The following is a 14,206-nucleotide window of genomic DNA, read 5'->3' as shown; positions in this document are numbered from 1 at the left end:
GGGCTGAGGAGAGGGCGAGGATCACCTCCCTCCACCTGCTGGCAACACTCAATGCACCCACCCCAGGATCCCATTGGCCTTCTTGGCCACAAGGGCACACTGCTGCCTCATGCTTCACTTGGTGTCCACCAGCGCTCCCAGCTCCTTCTCTCCAGACATCCTTTCCAGCAGGTCAACCCCCAGCCTGTCCTGGCCCATTAGAGTTCTTCCTCCCTAGGTGCAGCACCCTGCACTTGCCCTTGTTAAACTTCAGGAGGTTCCTCTCTGCCCACCTCTCCAGCCTGTCTACATCCAGCTGAATGGCAGCACAGCCTTCTGCTGTGTCAGCCACTCCTCCCACTTTAGTCTCATCAGCAAACTTGCTGAGAGTGCACTCTGTCCCTTCCTCCAGGTCATTGAGGAATACATTGAACCAGACTGGACCCAGGACTGTCCCCTGGGGGACACCGCTAACTACAGGCCTCCAACTAGACTCTGCTCCACTGACCACAACCCTCGGAGCTCGGCCATCCAGCCAGTTCTCAACCCACCTCACTGGCCACTCCACCAAACCACACTTCCTGAGTTTACCTGGGAGGATGGGATGCGAGGCAGTGTCCAAGGCCTTGCTGAAGTCCAGGCAGACAACACCCACTGCTCTGCCCTCATCTCCCCAGCCACTCATCCCCTCCGAGAAGGCCATCAGGTTGGTCCAGCATGGTGTCCCTTTGGTGAGTCCACGCTGACTACTCCTGACCACTTTCTTGTCCCCCTCCACCTCAGCGCCCCTGCTCTGCCATGGCCCCGCCCCTCCCCGCCCCTCCCCGCCCCCCCCACACTACGCACGCGCACTGCCGCCCCCCGCCTGTCCCTCCTGCAGGTCCCACCCCAGAGGCCCCGCCCCCTCCGGAGCAAATGGGGGAGTGCGGGGTGGGCGGGGCGGGGGCGCTGGAACCGTCACTTCCGGTGCAGGGGGCGGGGCTGTGTGGGCGTGGCCGCCGGCCCTGGTGCCGCTGTGGAGGCCGGGGAGAAGCAGCGGAGCCAAAATGGTTGTTGCCGGCTGCTGCGCCGGGAGCCGGCGGGGTCCCGGGGGCTGGGGCGGAGCGGGGAGCGCGGGGGCCCCGCTCTGGCCGGCGGCCCCGGGGCGGTGGGAGTTGTCCTCCGGGGGAGCCTGCGCGGGAGAGGGAGACGCTGCGGCCGGGAGCTGCTGCCGGCTGCCGTGGCCAGGGACGGGCAGAAAAGAGGGCTGTGCAAAGGGCAGGGCCTGAGCGCCTGCCTGCCTGTGCAGGGCGCTAGCGCCTGTTGGACAGCTTCCTTGTTGCGCTGCCCTTGCTAAGGAGGAAAGTCAAAGGTGGGGCACAAACGGGCTCTGCCCTGCTAGACCGAGGAGAGGGATGCGAGCACCCCCTGGCGTGGAGAGCCTTTTCAGAAGGTTCTCCGGCTGGAGCCCGGGTTTCCTCTTGGTTTCCAATATTCCTCAGCACCAGTGTCCTTGTTCCTTTCTCCCAGGCCCTTGGTTAAACCTCCGGTGTCAAGACCGAGCGTAACCCTCTCAGGGAGGTGTGCATTGCTGTGGGGGGTAGCTAAGCATAGATGGATTTTTTCCTTGCTTCTGCCTTGTGTCCATCCATGTTTGCGGGCTCTGGCTGCTGTAGAAAGTCCAGTTTTCCCCTTTCCTTCCCCAAATTGTGAAGAGAAAATGGATCCTCCTGTGTCATCAAGGTATTTCTCATCCCCCAAGCGTTTGACAAAGGGCCGAATGACGTTCTCACGGACGTTGAGTGCTCTCCTAAAACTGGAGCAGGGTGTGCTTGCGGGTGTTGTTCCCACAGCCAGGTACTGAGACTCTATTTCTCCCTGCAGGTCACCTGGAGACGGTGGAATTGTACTTAGCCTCTGCTGGAAGGCTGATGCTGGCAGGCAGTGCCTGGAGGCAGCTCGACTGAAACTTGTGTTGGGCTAAAGGTTCAACTGGAGGACACAGCAATGTGTTGCCTGCTTGAGTTTGGCCTTCTGAAAAAAACAGAGTACGTGGAATGAGAAGGTGTTTTTATAGGAATAGATTTGCCTTTACCATCTACCCCCCGATAGATTCTGTCTGCCTTTAGTAGTATATTGATGGCAACTCTTCCCTGGGTAGGGTGAAAGGTGCAGTTAAGCATATCAGTTCTGTTGTAGGAAGTTTTTGTGTAGCTGCCGCAGGAGGGAGATAGTCCAGGGGTGATGGTACAGGCTGCCTTTGGGAGCAAAAGCGTGGAGAAGAAGGGATTTTGTTGAAGAAAGCCTGAAGAAGCCTCCGAGGGTTTCCTTGTTGTTTTGAAAGCAGCTAGACGAGACCTGAGAAAGCGCTTTCAGTCTGTGTTGCTGTAGCAGAACTCTTTGCAAGACTCCAGCTTTGTTTCAGCTGGCAAAATGTTTCAGCTGACCGTTGCCTTCTGCCTAGTGCGGAAGTGTGCAGCTGACTGAGACTTGTGGAAAGACCTGGTTCCTGAGCCCTGCTTTAGCAGCAGGTGATTTAAATGGGTGCCTGTGAGTTGCTTTTCTGTCTTTTATTGCAAATGAACAATTTAATTTATTGTAAACAAACAATTTCTGTAATTCAGAGCAGTGTCCCTGCACGCCAGGGTGCTGTGTGCATCAGGACCATGCCTTGCAGGTGGGCAAGGAGCCCTCAGGCTCTTGCCACCCTGTGGGAGAGGTACTAGCCTCTCAGAGGACTGGGAGGAGGAGGCACAGGTCCCTTGCAAAGTGAGGGTGCTGACCCGTGCCTGGGGCCAGGGCCGTGCAACCTGCTAGGTTTTTCCCAGGGGAAAAACCTTCCGCGTGTTCCTGGGAGTTAATGGAAGTGTCGCTTCTGTTTGAGAACATGAGAGGGCAGCAGCAGGGAGGTGGCTGGGGTTTGTGCTTGTGAGAGGACTTCTGCCTGAGTACCGGATAGGTCAGCAGCAGGAGCAGCATCAGCTAAGCCACTGTGAGGTCCCGTCAGTCTGAGCAGCTGATCAGCAGGAAGAGGGCTGGGAAATTGCTTGTGGGGACACTTCTGTCTCTGCAGATGAGAGGCCAGAAATGCGCTGGCCTTGCAGGGCTGTTCCCTGCTGGGCTGGGGCACTCTGGGGAGGCCTGAGCCGCCCCGAGGCGGCGCTGGGCAGGGGGCTTGTGTGGGCTCCCACTGCCATGGATCCAGCAGGCTGCCTGGAGTCCACTGAGTAGACTCAGCACTGAGTTCACGCAAGCAGGGGTTTGGTTGGTTTGGTTGGGATTGTCTTTCCACACTGAAATAGACTGCTGTTACACTTAAAAACAAGATTTATCAGCTCGTTCCAATGAACCGCACACCACACGCAGCCTTGACAACACAGCTCATGCAGTTGGGTGGTGACTCTGTTCACTTGTGTGGGGACAAGTGCTCTGTCATGAAATATATGTATGTGTGTATATATATATGTATATACACACACATACACACATATTATATATGTTTGCATAGAGACCCCATATGTATGGTGTCTAGGAACTACAGAAGGCATTCCTGATGGTCAGCTGTTTTTATTCTTGGGAGAATAGGGCTTTTCACCACTGCAGAAATAGCCTCAGGCAAATCAGGGGATTCAGGGGTGCCTTGTGGAGACTGTTTGTAGAGTCTCCTTGGCTGGGCGGTAGGATGGAGTTTTAAGCAAATAGCGTGTTGCCATTAAATCAAAAAATGCAAGATAAGGCATTCCAGCCCTAATTTAGAAGCTGTACTAGTGCAAGTGAGGCATGTGGACTATTCAGGGGAGTGAACTAATCTCTCTTGTCTTTCCGACAGGATAAATCATATCGTAACAGAGGATGCACTGCATAGTGGTGAAGAATCAGCTTCAGGGTTTGAAGATGAGTTCTGTCATCAGATGCCCAGTAGACGAAACAGGTAACTGTCTGGGTCCTTTGGATTCCAACTCTTCAGAGTGCTGGGTCTTTGTAAGCAGTCCTTGCTGTTGTCAGCGTGAGGGGATGTAGAGGAGGGAGTAAAGACAAGTTTGTCAGGGAGGGAGGGTTATCTCAATACATGCAAGAAGTAAGCACAAAGATAAATCTAGGTACGAAAGTTCCAGGAAAGTACATTGCTATTGTGGATCAAATGGAAGGACCCAGCTGCCTTTTCTTGCACATAAAAGATCCACAGACTATTGGGACCCGTTGATTTAATCCAGGGTATTGCTTCAGTAACTCAAGCCCAAAGAAATGTGCTGTCTCTCCTTTTAGATAAAAAACCTATACAGATTTGTGTAGCCCTCTTTGCCCTTCCCACTTCCAGCATTGTTAAAACAGCAGTGAATTATGTAGTGGGAATAACATTGCACAACTGCATGTGTTTCGATCCCCCCCTTTTTTCCCCTAAAAAGGCTACTCTGCTCCCGGCATCACGAAAACGAGTGTCTGGGTGGTGAAGAAATCCCGGCGGGTGTGTGCTGAGGGAGAAAGTTGTACTTCTCCCCCAGATCAGTCACCTGAGCCCTTGTCCCTGCGTGCATTTGGCTGGCCAGTGGCCGTGTGTTATGTGAGAACCATCACTTGCCTAGACAGCATAGTGGGGAACCAGCAGACGTGGTGGGGCTCGGCAGGATTGCTTAGGGGAGGTGTGGTATGAGTCAGCCAGAAAATGGGCTGTGGTAGTCTTCCTGATCCCAGAAGAGCTTGTTACCTGCTGGAGGATGGAGACTATTAACAACAACAAAAGTGGCGGGGAGGGGGAAAGAGAAGAAAAAACCAGTAACATCTCTGCCTTCCTTGCTAACTTTATTTTTATATCTCTTTCTTTGCAATTGCTGTTGTTGAAATGCTGGTTGCCAGCCAGCATGGTCCAGGGCAGGGCTCTAAAGAGCTGGAGAGCCAGGCTACAGGCCAAGGTCTCCTTTGGAGCCTGCAGCAAGACGTGCTTGGGAAAAGTTGGCAGTTCATACCCTGGGCCTGTCAGGTCTGCTTGTTAACACCACATCCCCACCACCTGTCGGGGCTCTGCTTGGGCCTTTGGAGGAGCTTGTTGGAAGTTGTGGAGGCTTTGCGGGGACCCCCGAGGAACTAGACGGTGCTTGCTGCTAGCAGGAAAGGAGAGCTAGGCAAGGACAACTGCGGGAGGCCTTGACTTCTCCTGGGAAGTTGTAGCTAGGTGTGGCTGCTGCTAAGGAGCAGCACCTGGGTTGCCCCTGAGGAGAGGGAGTTGGGGCTTTTGATCCAGGTGGCACCACCTTGATTGGGTGGGTCAAGCACCCTGTGAGTCACTGCTAGGCAGAGGCCTCTAGAAGAGCCAGGCCTAGAGCACAGTGAACAGAGGCAGCAGTTTGTGCAGGAGGCACCTTCCATTTCTGGTAGTGGTGTGTGCTTCCTCAGGTGTGGTCATGACATGCTGCAGAGCACCTTCCCCAGTGGCTGCTGGAGTTGCTGCATCACCTGTGTCTGAAGCTTCAACCCAGACAGACCCTCTGACAGCAGATGCAGCTGTAGAGGTGTCAGGCTGCAGGGAGTGCCTGGGGCCTCTCTGTGAGGCCTGGGCTGACAGTCAGCTCTCCTGCAGAAGGTGTGCTCTGGTTGATCAGTTGTATTGGCAGGTAAAGGAGTCAGGCAGGGAGGAAGCCAGTAGGCTGTGCAGCATCCAAGAAGATGAGTAAGAGATGGACGGGGTATTCTCGGAGACTGTGCAGCTCCAGGAGTCCCCACCCCGCACTGCAATGGAGTTGCTGGAGGGCTCTGTACCGTGTGAAACAGTACATCATAACACTGTTGAAGAAGGCTGGAAAGTGGTCACTTCTTGTAGCAGGAGAAAGGCTCTTGCTCCCCCTCAAGACTTGCCCTTGAGGAACAAGTTTAGTGCCCTGCAGGCTGAGGAGGAGCTGGGCATGACTTCAAGGGAAGCTACTGGCCTGACAGACCTGACAGACTGGCCATGCGGGAACACCCGGAAGAAGTGGCGAGTAATTGTTGTGGGTGACTCCCTGCTGCAGGGGACAGAGGCACCTATCTGCTGACCGACCCTCTTGTCTAGAGAGGTTTGCTGCCTGCCAGGGGCTCGAATAAGAGATGTCATGGAAAGACTGCCAAAGATCTTCTTATACCTCTCCTGAGAGGCTGCATGCTCGATTGGCTCTCTGAAATGCCTGTACACCAATGCACACAGCCAGGGGAATAAGCAGGAAGAATTAGAGATCTGTGTGGGGTTGCAGGGCCGTGATCTCACTGCAGTTACAGAAACATGGTGGGATAGCTCACATGACTGGAATGCTGTCATGGATGGCTCTGTGCTTTTTAGGAAAGACAGGCCAGGAAGGTGAGGTGGTGGAGTTGCTCCTCATGTGAGGGAGCAACTAGAATGTGTGGAGCTCTGCCTGGAGGTGGCTGAAGAGCAAGTTGAGAGCTTATGGGTCAGGCTTAAAGGGCAGGCTAGCATGGGTGACACGGTGGTGGGGGTTTACTGCAGGCCACCTGATCAGGAAGAGGAAGTTGATGAGGCCTTCTACAGACAGCTGGAAGTAGCCTCACGATCACAGGCCTTGGTTCTCCTGGGAGATTTCAACCACCCTGACATCTGCTGGGAAGAGAGCACAGCTAGGCACAAACAGTCAAGGAGGTTCCTGCAGAGCACTGAGGATAACTTCTTGACCCAGGTGGTGGAGACGCTAACAAGGAGAGGTGTGCTGCTAGACCTTGTCCTAACAAACAAAGAAGGTCTGGTTGGAAATGTGAAGGTTGGGGGCAGCCTTGGCTGCAGTGCCCAGGAGATGGTGGAGTTCAGGATGCTGTGAGGAGGGATCAGGGCAATAAGTAAGACCACAACCCTGGACTTGAGGAGAGCTAACTTTGGCCTCTTGAGGGACCTACTTGGAGGAATCTCATGGGGTAGGGTCCTAGAAGGAAGGCAGGTCCAGGAGAGCTGGTTAATAGTCAAGTATCACTTCCTCCAGGCTCAAGAGCAGTGCATGCCTCTGAGTAAGAAGTCCAGCAAAGGGGGCAGGAGAGCTGCCTGGCTGAGCAAGGAACTCCTGGCAAAACTCCAACAGAAGAAGGCAGTCTACAGAATGTGGCAAAGGGGACAGGCCACTTGGGAGCAATATAGGGATACAGAGAAGGCAGAGTTGCTGAATGCCTTCTTTGCTTCAGTCTTTACTGCTAAGGCCAGCCCTGGGGAATTCCAGAGCCTGGGGACAAGAGGGAAAGTCTGGAGAAAGGAAGACTCTCCCTTGGTCGAGGAGGATCGAGTTAGAGATCATTTGGGCAAACCTGACATCCACAGGCCCTGATGGGATGCACCCATGAGGCAGAGGGAGCTGGCGGATGTTATTGCTAGGCCACTCTCCATCATCTTGGAAAGGTCCTGGAGATCAGGAGAGGTGCCTGAGGCCTGGAAGAAAGCCAGTGTCACCCCAGTCTTCCAAAAGAGCAAGAAGGAGGAGGCAGGAAACTACAAGCCTGTCAGCCTCCCCTCCATCCCTGGAAAGGTGATGGAACAGCTCTTCCTGGAGGTCCTCACTAAGCATGTGGAGGACAAGAAGGTGATCAGGAGTAGTCAGCATGGACTCACCAAAGGGACACCATGCTGGACCAACCTGATAGCCTTCTCGGAGGGGATGAGTGGCTGGGGAGATGAGGGCAGAGCAGTGGGTGTTGTCTGCCTGGACTTCAGCAAGGCTTTGGACACTGCCTCGCATCCCATCCTCCCAGGTAAACTCAGGAAGTGTGGTTTGGCGGAGTGGCCAGTGAGGTGGGTTGAGAACTGGCTGGATGGCCGAGCTCAGAGGGTTGTGGTCAGTGGAGCAGAGTCTAGTTGGAGGCCTGTAGTTAGCGGTGTCCCCCAGGGGACAGTCCTGGGTCCAGTCTTGTCCAATGTATTCATCGATGACCTGGAGGAAGGGACAGAGTGCACTCTCAGCAAGTTTGCTGATGAGACTAAAGTGGGAGGAGTGGCTGACACAGCAGAAGGCTGTGCTGCCATTCAGCTGGATGTAGACAGGCTGGAGAGGTGGGCAGAGAGGAACCTCCTGAAGTTTAACAAGGGCAAGTGCAGGGTGCTGCACCTAGGGAGGAAGAACTCTAATGGGCCAGGACAGGCTGGGGGTTGACCTGCTGGAAAGGATGTCTGGAGAGAAGGAGCTGGGAGCGCTGGTGGACACCAAGTGAAGCATGAGGCAGCAGTGTGCCCTTGTGGCCAAGAAGGCCAATGGGATCCTGGGGTGGGTGCATTGAGTGTTGCCAGCAGGTGGAGGGAGGTGATCCTCGCCCTCTCCTCAGCCCTGGTGAGGCCTCACCTGGAGTACTGTGTCCAATTCTGGGCTCCGCAGGACAAGAGAGCCATGGCGCTGCTGGAGAGAGTCCAGCGGAGGGCTACAAAGATGATGAGGGGCTGCCTGGAGCATGTCTCCTCTGAAGAAAGGCTGAGAGAGCTGGCCTGTAGAGTCTGGAGAAGAGAAGACTGACAAGGGATCTCCTCAATGTGTACAAGTGTGTGAAGGGAGGGTGTTGAGAGGACGGGGCCAGACTCTTCACCGTGGTGCCCAGCAACAGGACAAGAGGCAACAGGCACAAGCTGAACCACAGGAAGTTCCATCTGAACAGGAGGAAAAACTTCTGGACTGGGAAGGGTGACAGTGCACTGGCACAGGTTGCCCAGAGATGTTGTGCAGTCTCCTTCCCTGGAGATATTCAAAACCCACCTGGACGCGATCCTGGGCCATGTGCTCTAGAGGACCCTGCTTGAGCAGGGGGGTTGCACTGGATGATCTCCCGAGGTCCCTTCCAACCTTGGCCATTCGGTGATTCTTTACTCTCATAGGATTAATTGACTCAGGTGAGGAAGGTGGGATTGGTGGTTAAGGAGGTGGCCTGGTTTTAATGTGCTGCCTGTTATTTCTGCCTTAATACCCACGTTTTCTTTTGGATTGAATGACCTCAACTAAGGATGTTGCGCATGACCATGTTTTCCGCTCCAAATTGAAAGTTGCTGGATGAAAGATGCTGAAAGGATGTTGCTGGCAGTTCAGGGAGCTGGAAGATGCTGCTGCCATGCTCTGTGCATGGCAAGAACTCCTGCTGACCTCAGTGGGATTCAGACCGTGGGTTTCATCGCCTCGGAAGACTCTGTAGCTCCCAGGAGATGGCCCTGCATCAGCCTGACTGTAGGTCGTGCACTTTTTCTGGCCTCCTTTTGTTATAATGGGGTAATGCAACCAAAGTTTCTTTGCGGCAAGAAAGGCGTTTCTTTTCTTTCATTTAACTTGAGAGGAACAGTTATAGTACACTTGTCGATTAATATGAACATTTCCTTTAGCTGGGTACATTTTCCAAACATAACCAGTCCGACAGCCTGTCATGCTGCATTGCAGGTGCTATAAAGCATTTCAACTCTCAGAACCCTTCTCTGTCTACAGCCGTCTCTTTGTCTTAAGGAGACGGATAAAGCACAAATAGGCTTAGTGATGTTTTGTTCCTTTTTACTTTTAGGCAGGCAGCCTATGCTGTTGTTTGGCAGCATCTGGACCTTTAGGAGAAGCAGCTGAGAGCTGTGAAAGTGCGGACAGACCTGTAACGTGGCTGGATGCTCCTCTGTCACATAAGAGGATTATCTCTAGTTGCCTGATGTGAGGGCTGCCTCTGTGGTCATCTCCCAAGAATGTCTAGCTACTGCTAGCACTTTCCACCTGGGGACCAGGACTGTCGGAGTCTTGAGGATGTGATCAGATGCAGAGAGAAATGCATCCCGTGAAAGAGTGCTTGCTGCTTTGTTCATGAGGTAGAGGCTGGTCTGCTTATGTGCTTGAGGTATCATGTGGAGGCAATGGCTTGTGGTCTGCCTGAGCGAGGAACGTGGTCCAAAGGAGCCTCTGGAAAGGAGGGAGCAGGCTGTGAGCTGGGGAGCTCTTCAGAGAGCTTGAAGGCTGGTCACCTCCTCTAGAATTAACTTTGAAACTGCGATTCATAGCCAGGCTGCTTTGACAGTGCCTGCCCTCACCTTGTCTGAGTGCGTTGTGCTGCTTGTGCTCCAGGCTGACTTGGGCACAAGCCCACCCTGAACTGAAAACTCGGCAGTCCCGGGGGTGTAGCAGTGCACCCAGGCTCATCCCCCTTGCTGAAGGGCTCGGCTTCTTTTCTCAAGCACACCCCGAGCCGAATCGAGCTGTGAGGCTCCTGAGGAGTGACCTTGCATCTCAGGAGCTCTGAAGTCAGGCAGAGGTTAAGGTCTGTTTCTCTTTGTGCAGCTAGGTCTTGAATGTAATCAAAGCAGAAATTATACTTTCGTGTTAAGCAACGGGTTTGTCTTGGTAGGTGTGTTCTGACACTTAGTGCTGTGTGGTTGCTGCACAGTTTTCAGCTGACATCCTGTTTACATGTGCTCCCATGTGTTAGTTTGCAGAGATCCATAGTTATGAGCTCCACAGCAGCCTATTCTACATGCCTCCAGGTTCTCATACCAACTTCCTTGTCACCAGCATCTGGGAAGCCCAGAGGAAGGCACCAACTGTCCTTTATACTCCCCATGCCCATGTATGCTGGGAGGATATGGGAGTCTCATTGAAAGCTCCACTTACAACATTGTTGCAGAGCAGTGCAGCACATGCACCAGTTGTGTTGCTTGCAACTCCAGGCGTATGGCTACGTAGATAAAATATTGAGTTTCATGTCATTTGCCTTTCCCACTTTCATTTTCATTTCTGTGCCCTTGAAGCACCTGAGTGCTGTGCTGTCCCAAGGAACCGGATGCTGTTGTCACTAGGGCACCCTACCGGAATCTCGTATGGTTTGCTTAGGCAGAAAACAATCCTGACAACTTGTGTCTAAACTGTTTTCTGAGTCAAGAGATTGCCTTGGAGCCAGCCTTGCCCACGTTCCCCCACACAGAGGCTTATTAGGCAGATCTACAAATTTCCCTAGGAGAATCACTCCAGGGACTTTGAGATGGCTATTTATAGCCTGACTTAAGCGTATGCAGGCGTGTCACGTACAAGGCAGTCAGGATGTGTGCACTAAAAGCCTACCTCCCAACAGTTTGCCACTGCCAAGTGTAGTGGTTACAGTTTTCAGAAGAGAAATCGATTGAGCGTTTCCATGCCTTGACTACAGTGTCAGCTCTTTCTTCATATAGGCCAAAGCTTTACAAATTAGGAAGCTAAATTCCGTCTTGTGTTTCAGTGACTTTAGGAAGACAACTACCTTGATTTCCATCAGCACGCTTCCGTCGACATACAGCCTTCACTTTCTAGCCTGCTGAGAGTTGGCATTAAAGGAAGGGGTTTACAAGATGAAACAAGTTACTCTGCAGCTGATGATGTTTTCCTGACTATGGAAACAAAATTCCTAACTGGATACTGTTTCCATCAAATGCTTTGAAAGTGCATAACTTGGATACTGCTGGTAAACTCCTTCTAAGGCTGAATACTGAAATTCCAGTGTGTCAACAGTTCCTGGCAGGTCCATCTTCTCACAGACGGCTCGAGTAGTTCAAGGCTATGCCCCAGGTCAGGGGTCAGTGCTGGCCCTGGAAACAGTCCTCCCTTTCGTCAGGATCGGAGAAGCCACGTCGCTCTCTGATGTCCAGGAGCCAGGGTGCCAAGTTCCTGCCTTATTTTTTCAGAGAGGATGAGAAAGAAACGGATTTGGGATATAAGAGGTAACATTGGCCTCCTCAAAGAGTTCAAAGCCCTCCAGCCCAAGTAGCACTGCCTCAAACCCTGACACCTTTGAGCCTCTACCTGAAGCCTTTCTTGCAGCTCCTTCAAATAGTGTGACTAATGCTGTCCTGCTATCTGAAACCTTGCCGCTTCTCCCCAAACTAGTGCTGCTTCCACGCAGTCCATCTGCCTCCTCCCATTTCCACTTCATGTCTTCAGCAGCTCACTAAACGCAGCCCACTAGTCAGTCCTCACCCATGTATCTAATCTGTCTCCAGATGGACAGGCAGGAGGACTTGACAGGAAAGCCTGCCATTCCTTCCTAAAAGGATGTCAGTTCCTGGATTTGGTCTCCCCACATTTTTCACAATAGCTGAAGAGAAAGTCTACAGCTGGCAGCAAGAAAAAGGTTTTCTGCATGTCCAGATAACCACTTAAATCTCAACTAGAAAAGCTAGCCTGCTGTTTTCTAGAAGAGAATTTCAAAGCAGCAAATCCTGTGAAGGTTTTTGTTTCATTGCTTTCAGCAATGTTTACGTTGTTGAAACCAAAGAACTTAAAGTCGTAGTTCAGCCTACTGTGGGTTGAGTTTTGCTGACCCAGGATGCATACAGCTAATCGTTAAATCTACAGATAGCACTCCCATAAAGGTCTTTCAAGCAACAAAGTACAAGTGACTCCCACTAGATATACCTGGCCTGCTTAGAAACCACTCAGGCTGGCATGTACAGAGAACACACAGACAACAACCTCCCCAAGCCCACCTTTTTAAACCAGAAGACTGGTTTTAGGGAGTATGCTCCCCTTTTTTATTACAGCAGACACTAAGCCTTCAACCCTGACAAGGCATTGTTTGTATTTGGAATCCACATACGTTTGGCATTTTATCCATTCTTAAGAAACTAGTTTTTTCTACTCCTATAACAGCTCAGTCCTGACAGAAGTTTTGCAAGCACACAAATGTATTGATTCCTCAGGTCTCTTCTCCTGCAAACAGCTGAGTCAGCATTTGTAGTTCTAACACAGCCTCCATTGCCTTGGATGTCACACTTTGAATCTGTCACAGGACTTCTGGATAAGGCAATGGAAGAATGACCATTTCTCTTCTAAAAGCTGAAATTTGGTCAAAGAGACCACCCACATCATCAAAGTGTTCCTCAAGATGAATTCCACACAAGCCACGTGTCAAAGAAAGGTAAAGAAACTCCCATCATTGTCTCTATATGTTTTCTGTTATTCTTTCTGAATAACCTACTGTAGAGCAGAGGCACCGTGGGATTTTACATTAGACTCTTTAGAGTTTGCTCCTAACCCCTCCAAAGAAATCTAACTGCGCTTGAAGAATCCGTTCTAAAAGAGAGCCCACTTAAAGCCATCAGTGCCAACAGATTAAATCTTATGCCAGGGGATTAAACACTGCCCCCATTTAGATTCCATAGGAGAGCAGGGAGGGGAACACTTCACAGTCAGGCAGCTGCTCCTCGTCTTCAGTAATTTCCTCCCTCCCCTGTTCTCTAGTGACACTCACCTTCTGGAAGCTCTGTTAGGGCTCTGCTTCCTATGCCTCTGAAAATGTTCCTCATCATTAGAGGAGGAGGATGGGGAAGTACTGTTGTAGAGTTCATCTTTCCATCTGAAAGCAGAAAGTCATGTGCTGTTATTGACTTTTTTTTTTTTTTTGGTAGGACCTTAAATCATACCTAAAGAAGAAAGTGTTGCACTACATTTATCGATGTTTTCAATTATTAAATATCCTTAGAACTGCAGAGACAAAAGAGAATTATTTGAGAAGAGGCATCTTACATCTTTCTCTTCTCTCTCCTAAAGAAAACCAGAAAAAGAAAACAAAAAGGCACCCCTGTATACAAACAGTTGTTTCCACATTTATGGTTTTATTCACTGTAAGGGCTGATAAGAAGATGGGAAAAATAACTGACTTTTTTCACTTTGGCTGCTTAATGTTTGTGGCCTTCCTGTCTGTGAATGTCTTGTTTGTAAATTTTGAATATTAGATGTTGCCCAGTGTGAGATTCCAGCTACAGGGCAACTCCTGAAAGTCCGTTTTATTCCTCAGGCACGTGATTTCAAAAAGCATTACCTGTTTTCCCTTGTGAGAGCAAAATTCAGTCTTCCTTGGGAAGGGGAAATGTTGAACTATGACTCCTCTGTGTCTCTGCCTTGGTTTTCCTCACAGTGTGCCTCTTTGCCACAGGTAGAGCAGGCAGTGGTGCATGGAGCTTGGAAAGCAGATGCAGATCTATTCAAAGGCAGCACCAGCTGGGTCTAGCAGCCTGCCAGTGGAAAGGCGTGCCTGGACATAAGTTCTCAGTCTTCTTTAACATCCTGGCAGGCTACAAAATAGATGGCGTAAAAAACCAAGTGACAATAGAGATTATCTGATGCCCTACATAACGCGGAAGTACTGACCGAGCGGCATACCCAGTTCTGCCTGTAAGCTAACAGTTGGTTCCAGCTTCTTTATTGACCCTAAGGACAGATGAGCTGCTCTGAATTTGGCATAGAAACAAGAACTGAGTTCCACCTCTGAGTCGAATGAAAAAGTTTTCATGAACCCTTTCTGAATCGTGGAA

The 14,206-nt window shown here is 51.3% G+C and overlaps 1 long non-coding RNA gene across 1 annotated transcript; it reads right to left on the bottom strand.

Moving 5' to 3' along the window:
• Positions 1-11,225: 11,225 nt before the first annotated feature.
• LOC138062618 (uncharacterized) lies at positions 11,226-14,206 on the bottom strand. Its single transcript, XR_011136555.1, has 3 exons — positions 13,714-14,206; positions 13,144-13,248; positions 11,226-11,565 (listed from the first exon to the last, which is right to left on the bottom strand). It is a non-coding gene; the product is annotated as an uncharacterized lncRNA (long non-coding RNA).

The sequence above is a fragment of the Struthio camelus genome, chromosome 28 (assembly GCF_040807025.1).
Source record: "Struthio camelus isolate bStrCam1 chromosome 28, bStrCam1.hap1, whole genome shotgun sequence".
In the NCBI taxonomy this organism is placed as follows: Eukaryota; Metazoa; Chordata; class Aves; order Struthioniformes; family Struthionidae; genus Struthio; species Struthio camelus.
Note: the sequence above shows the minus strand (reverse complement) of the source record. Positions and strands in the feature narration are given on the sequence as shown.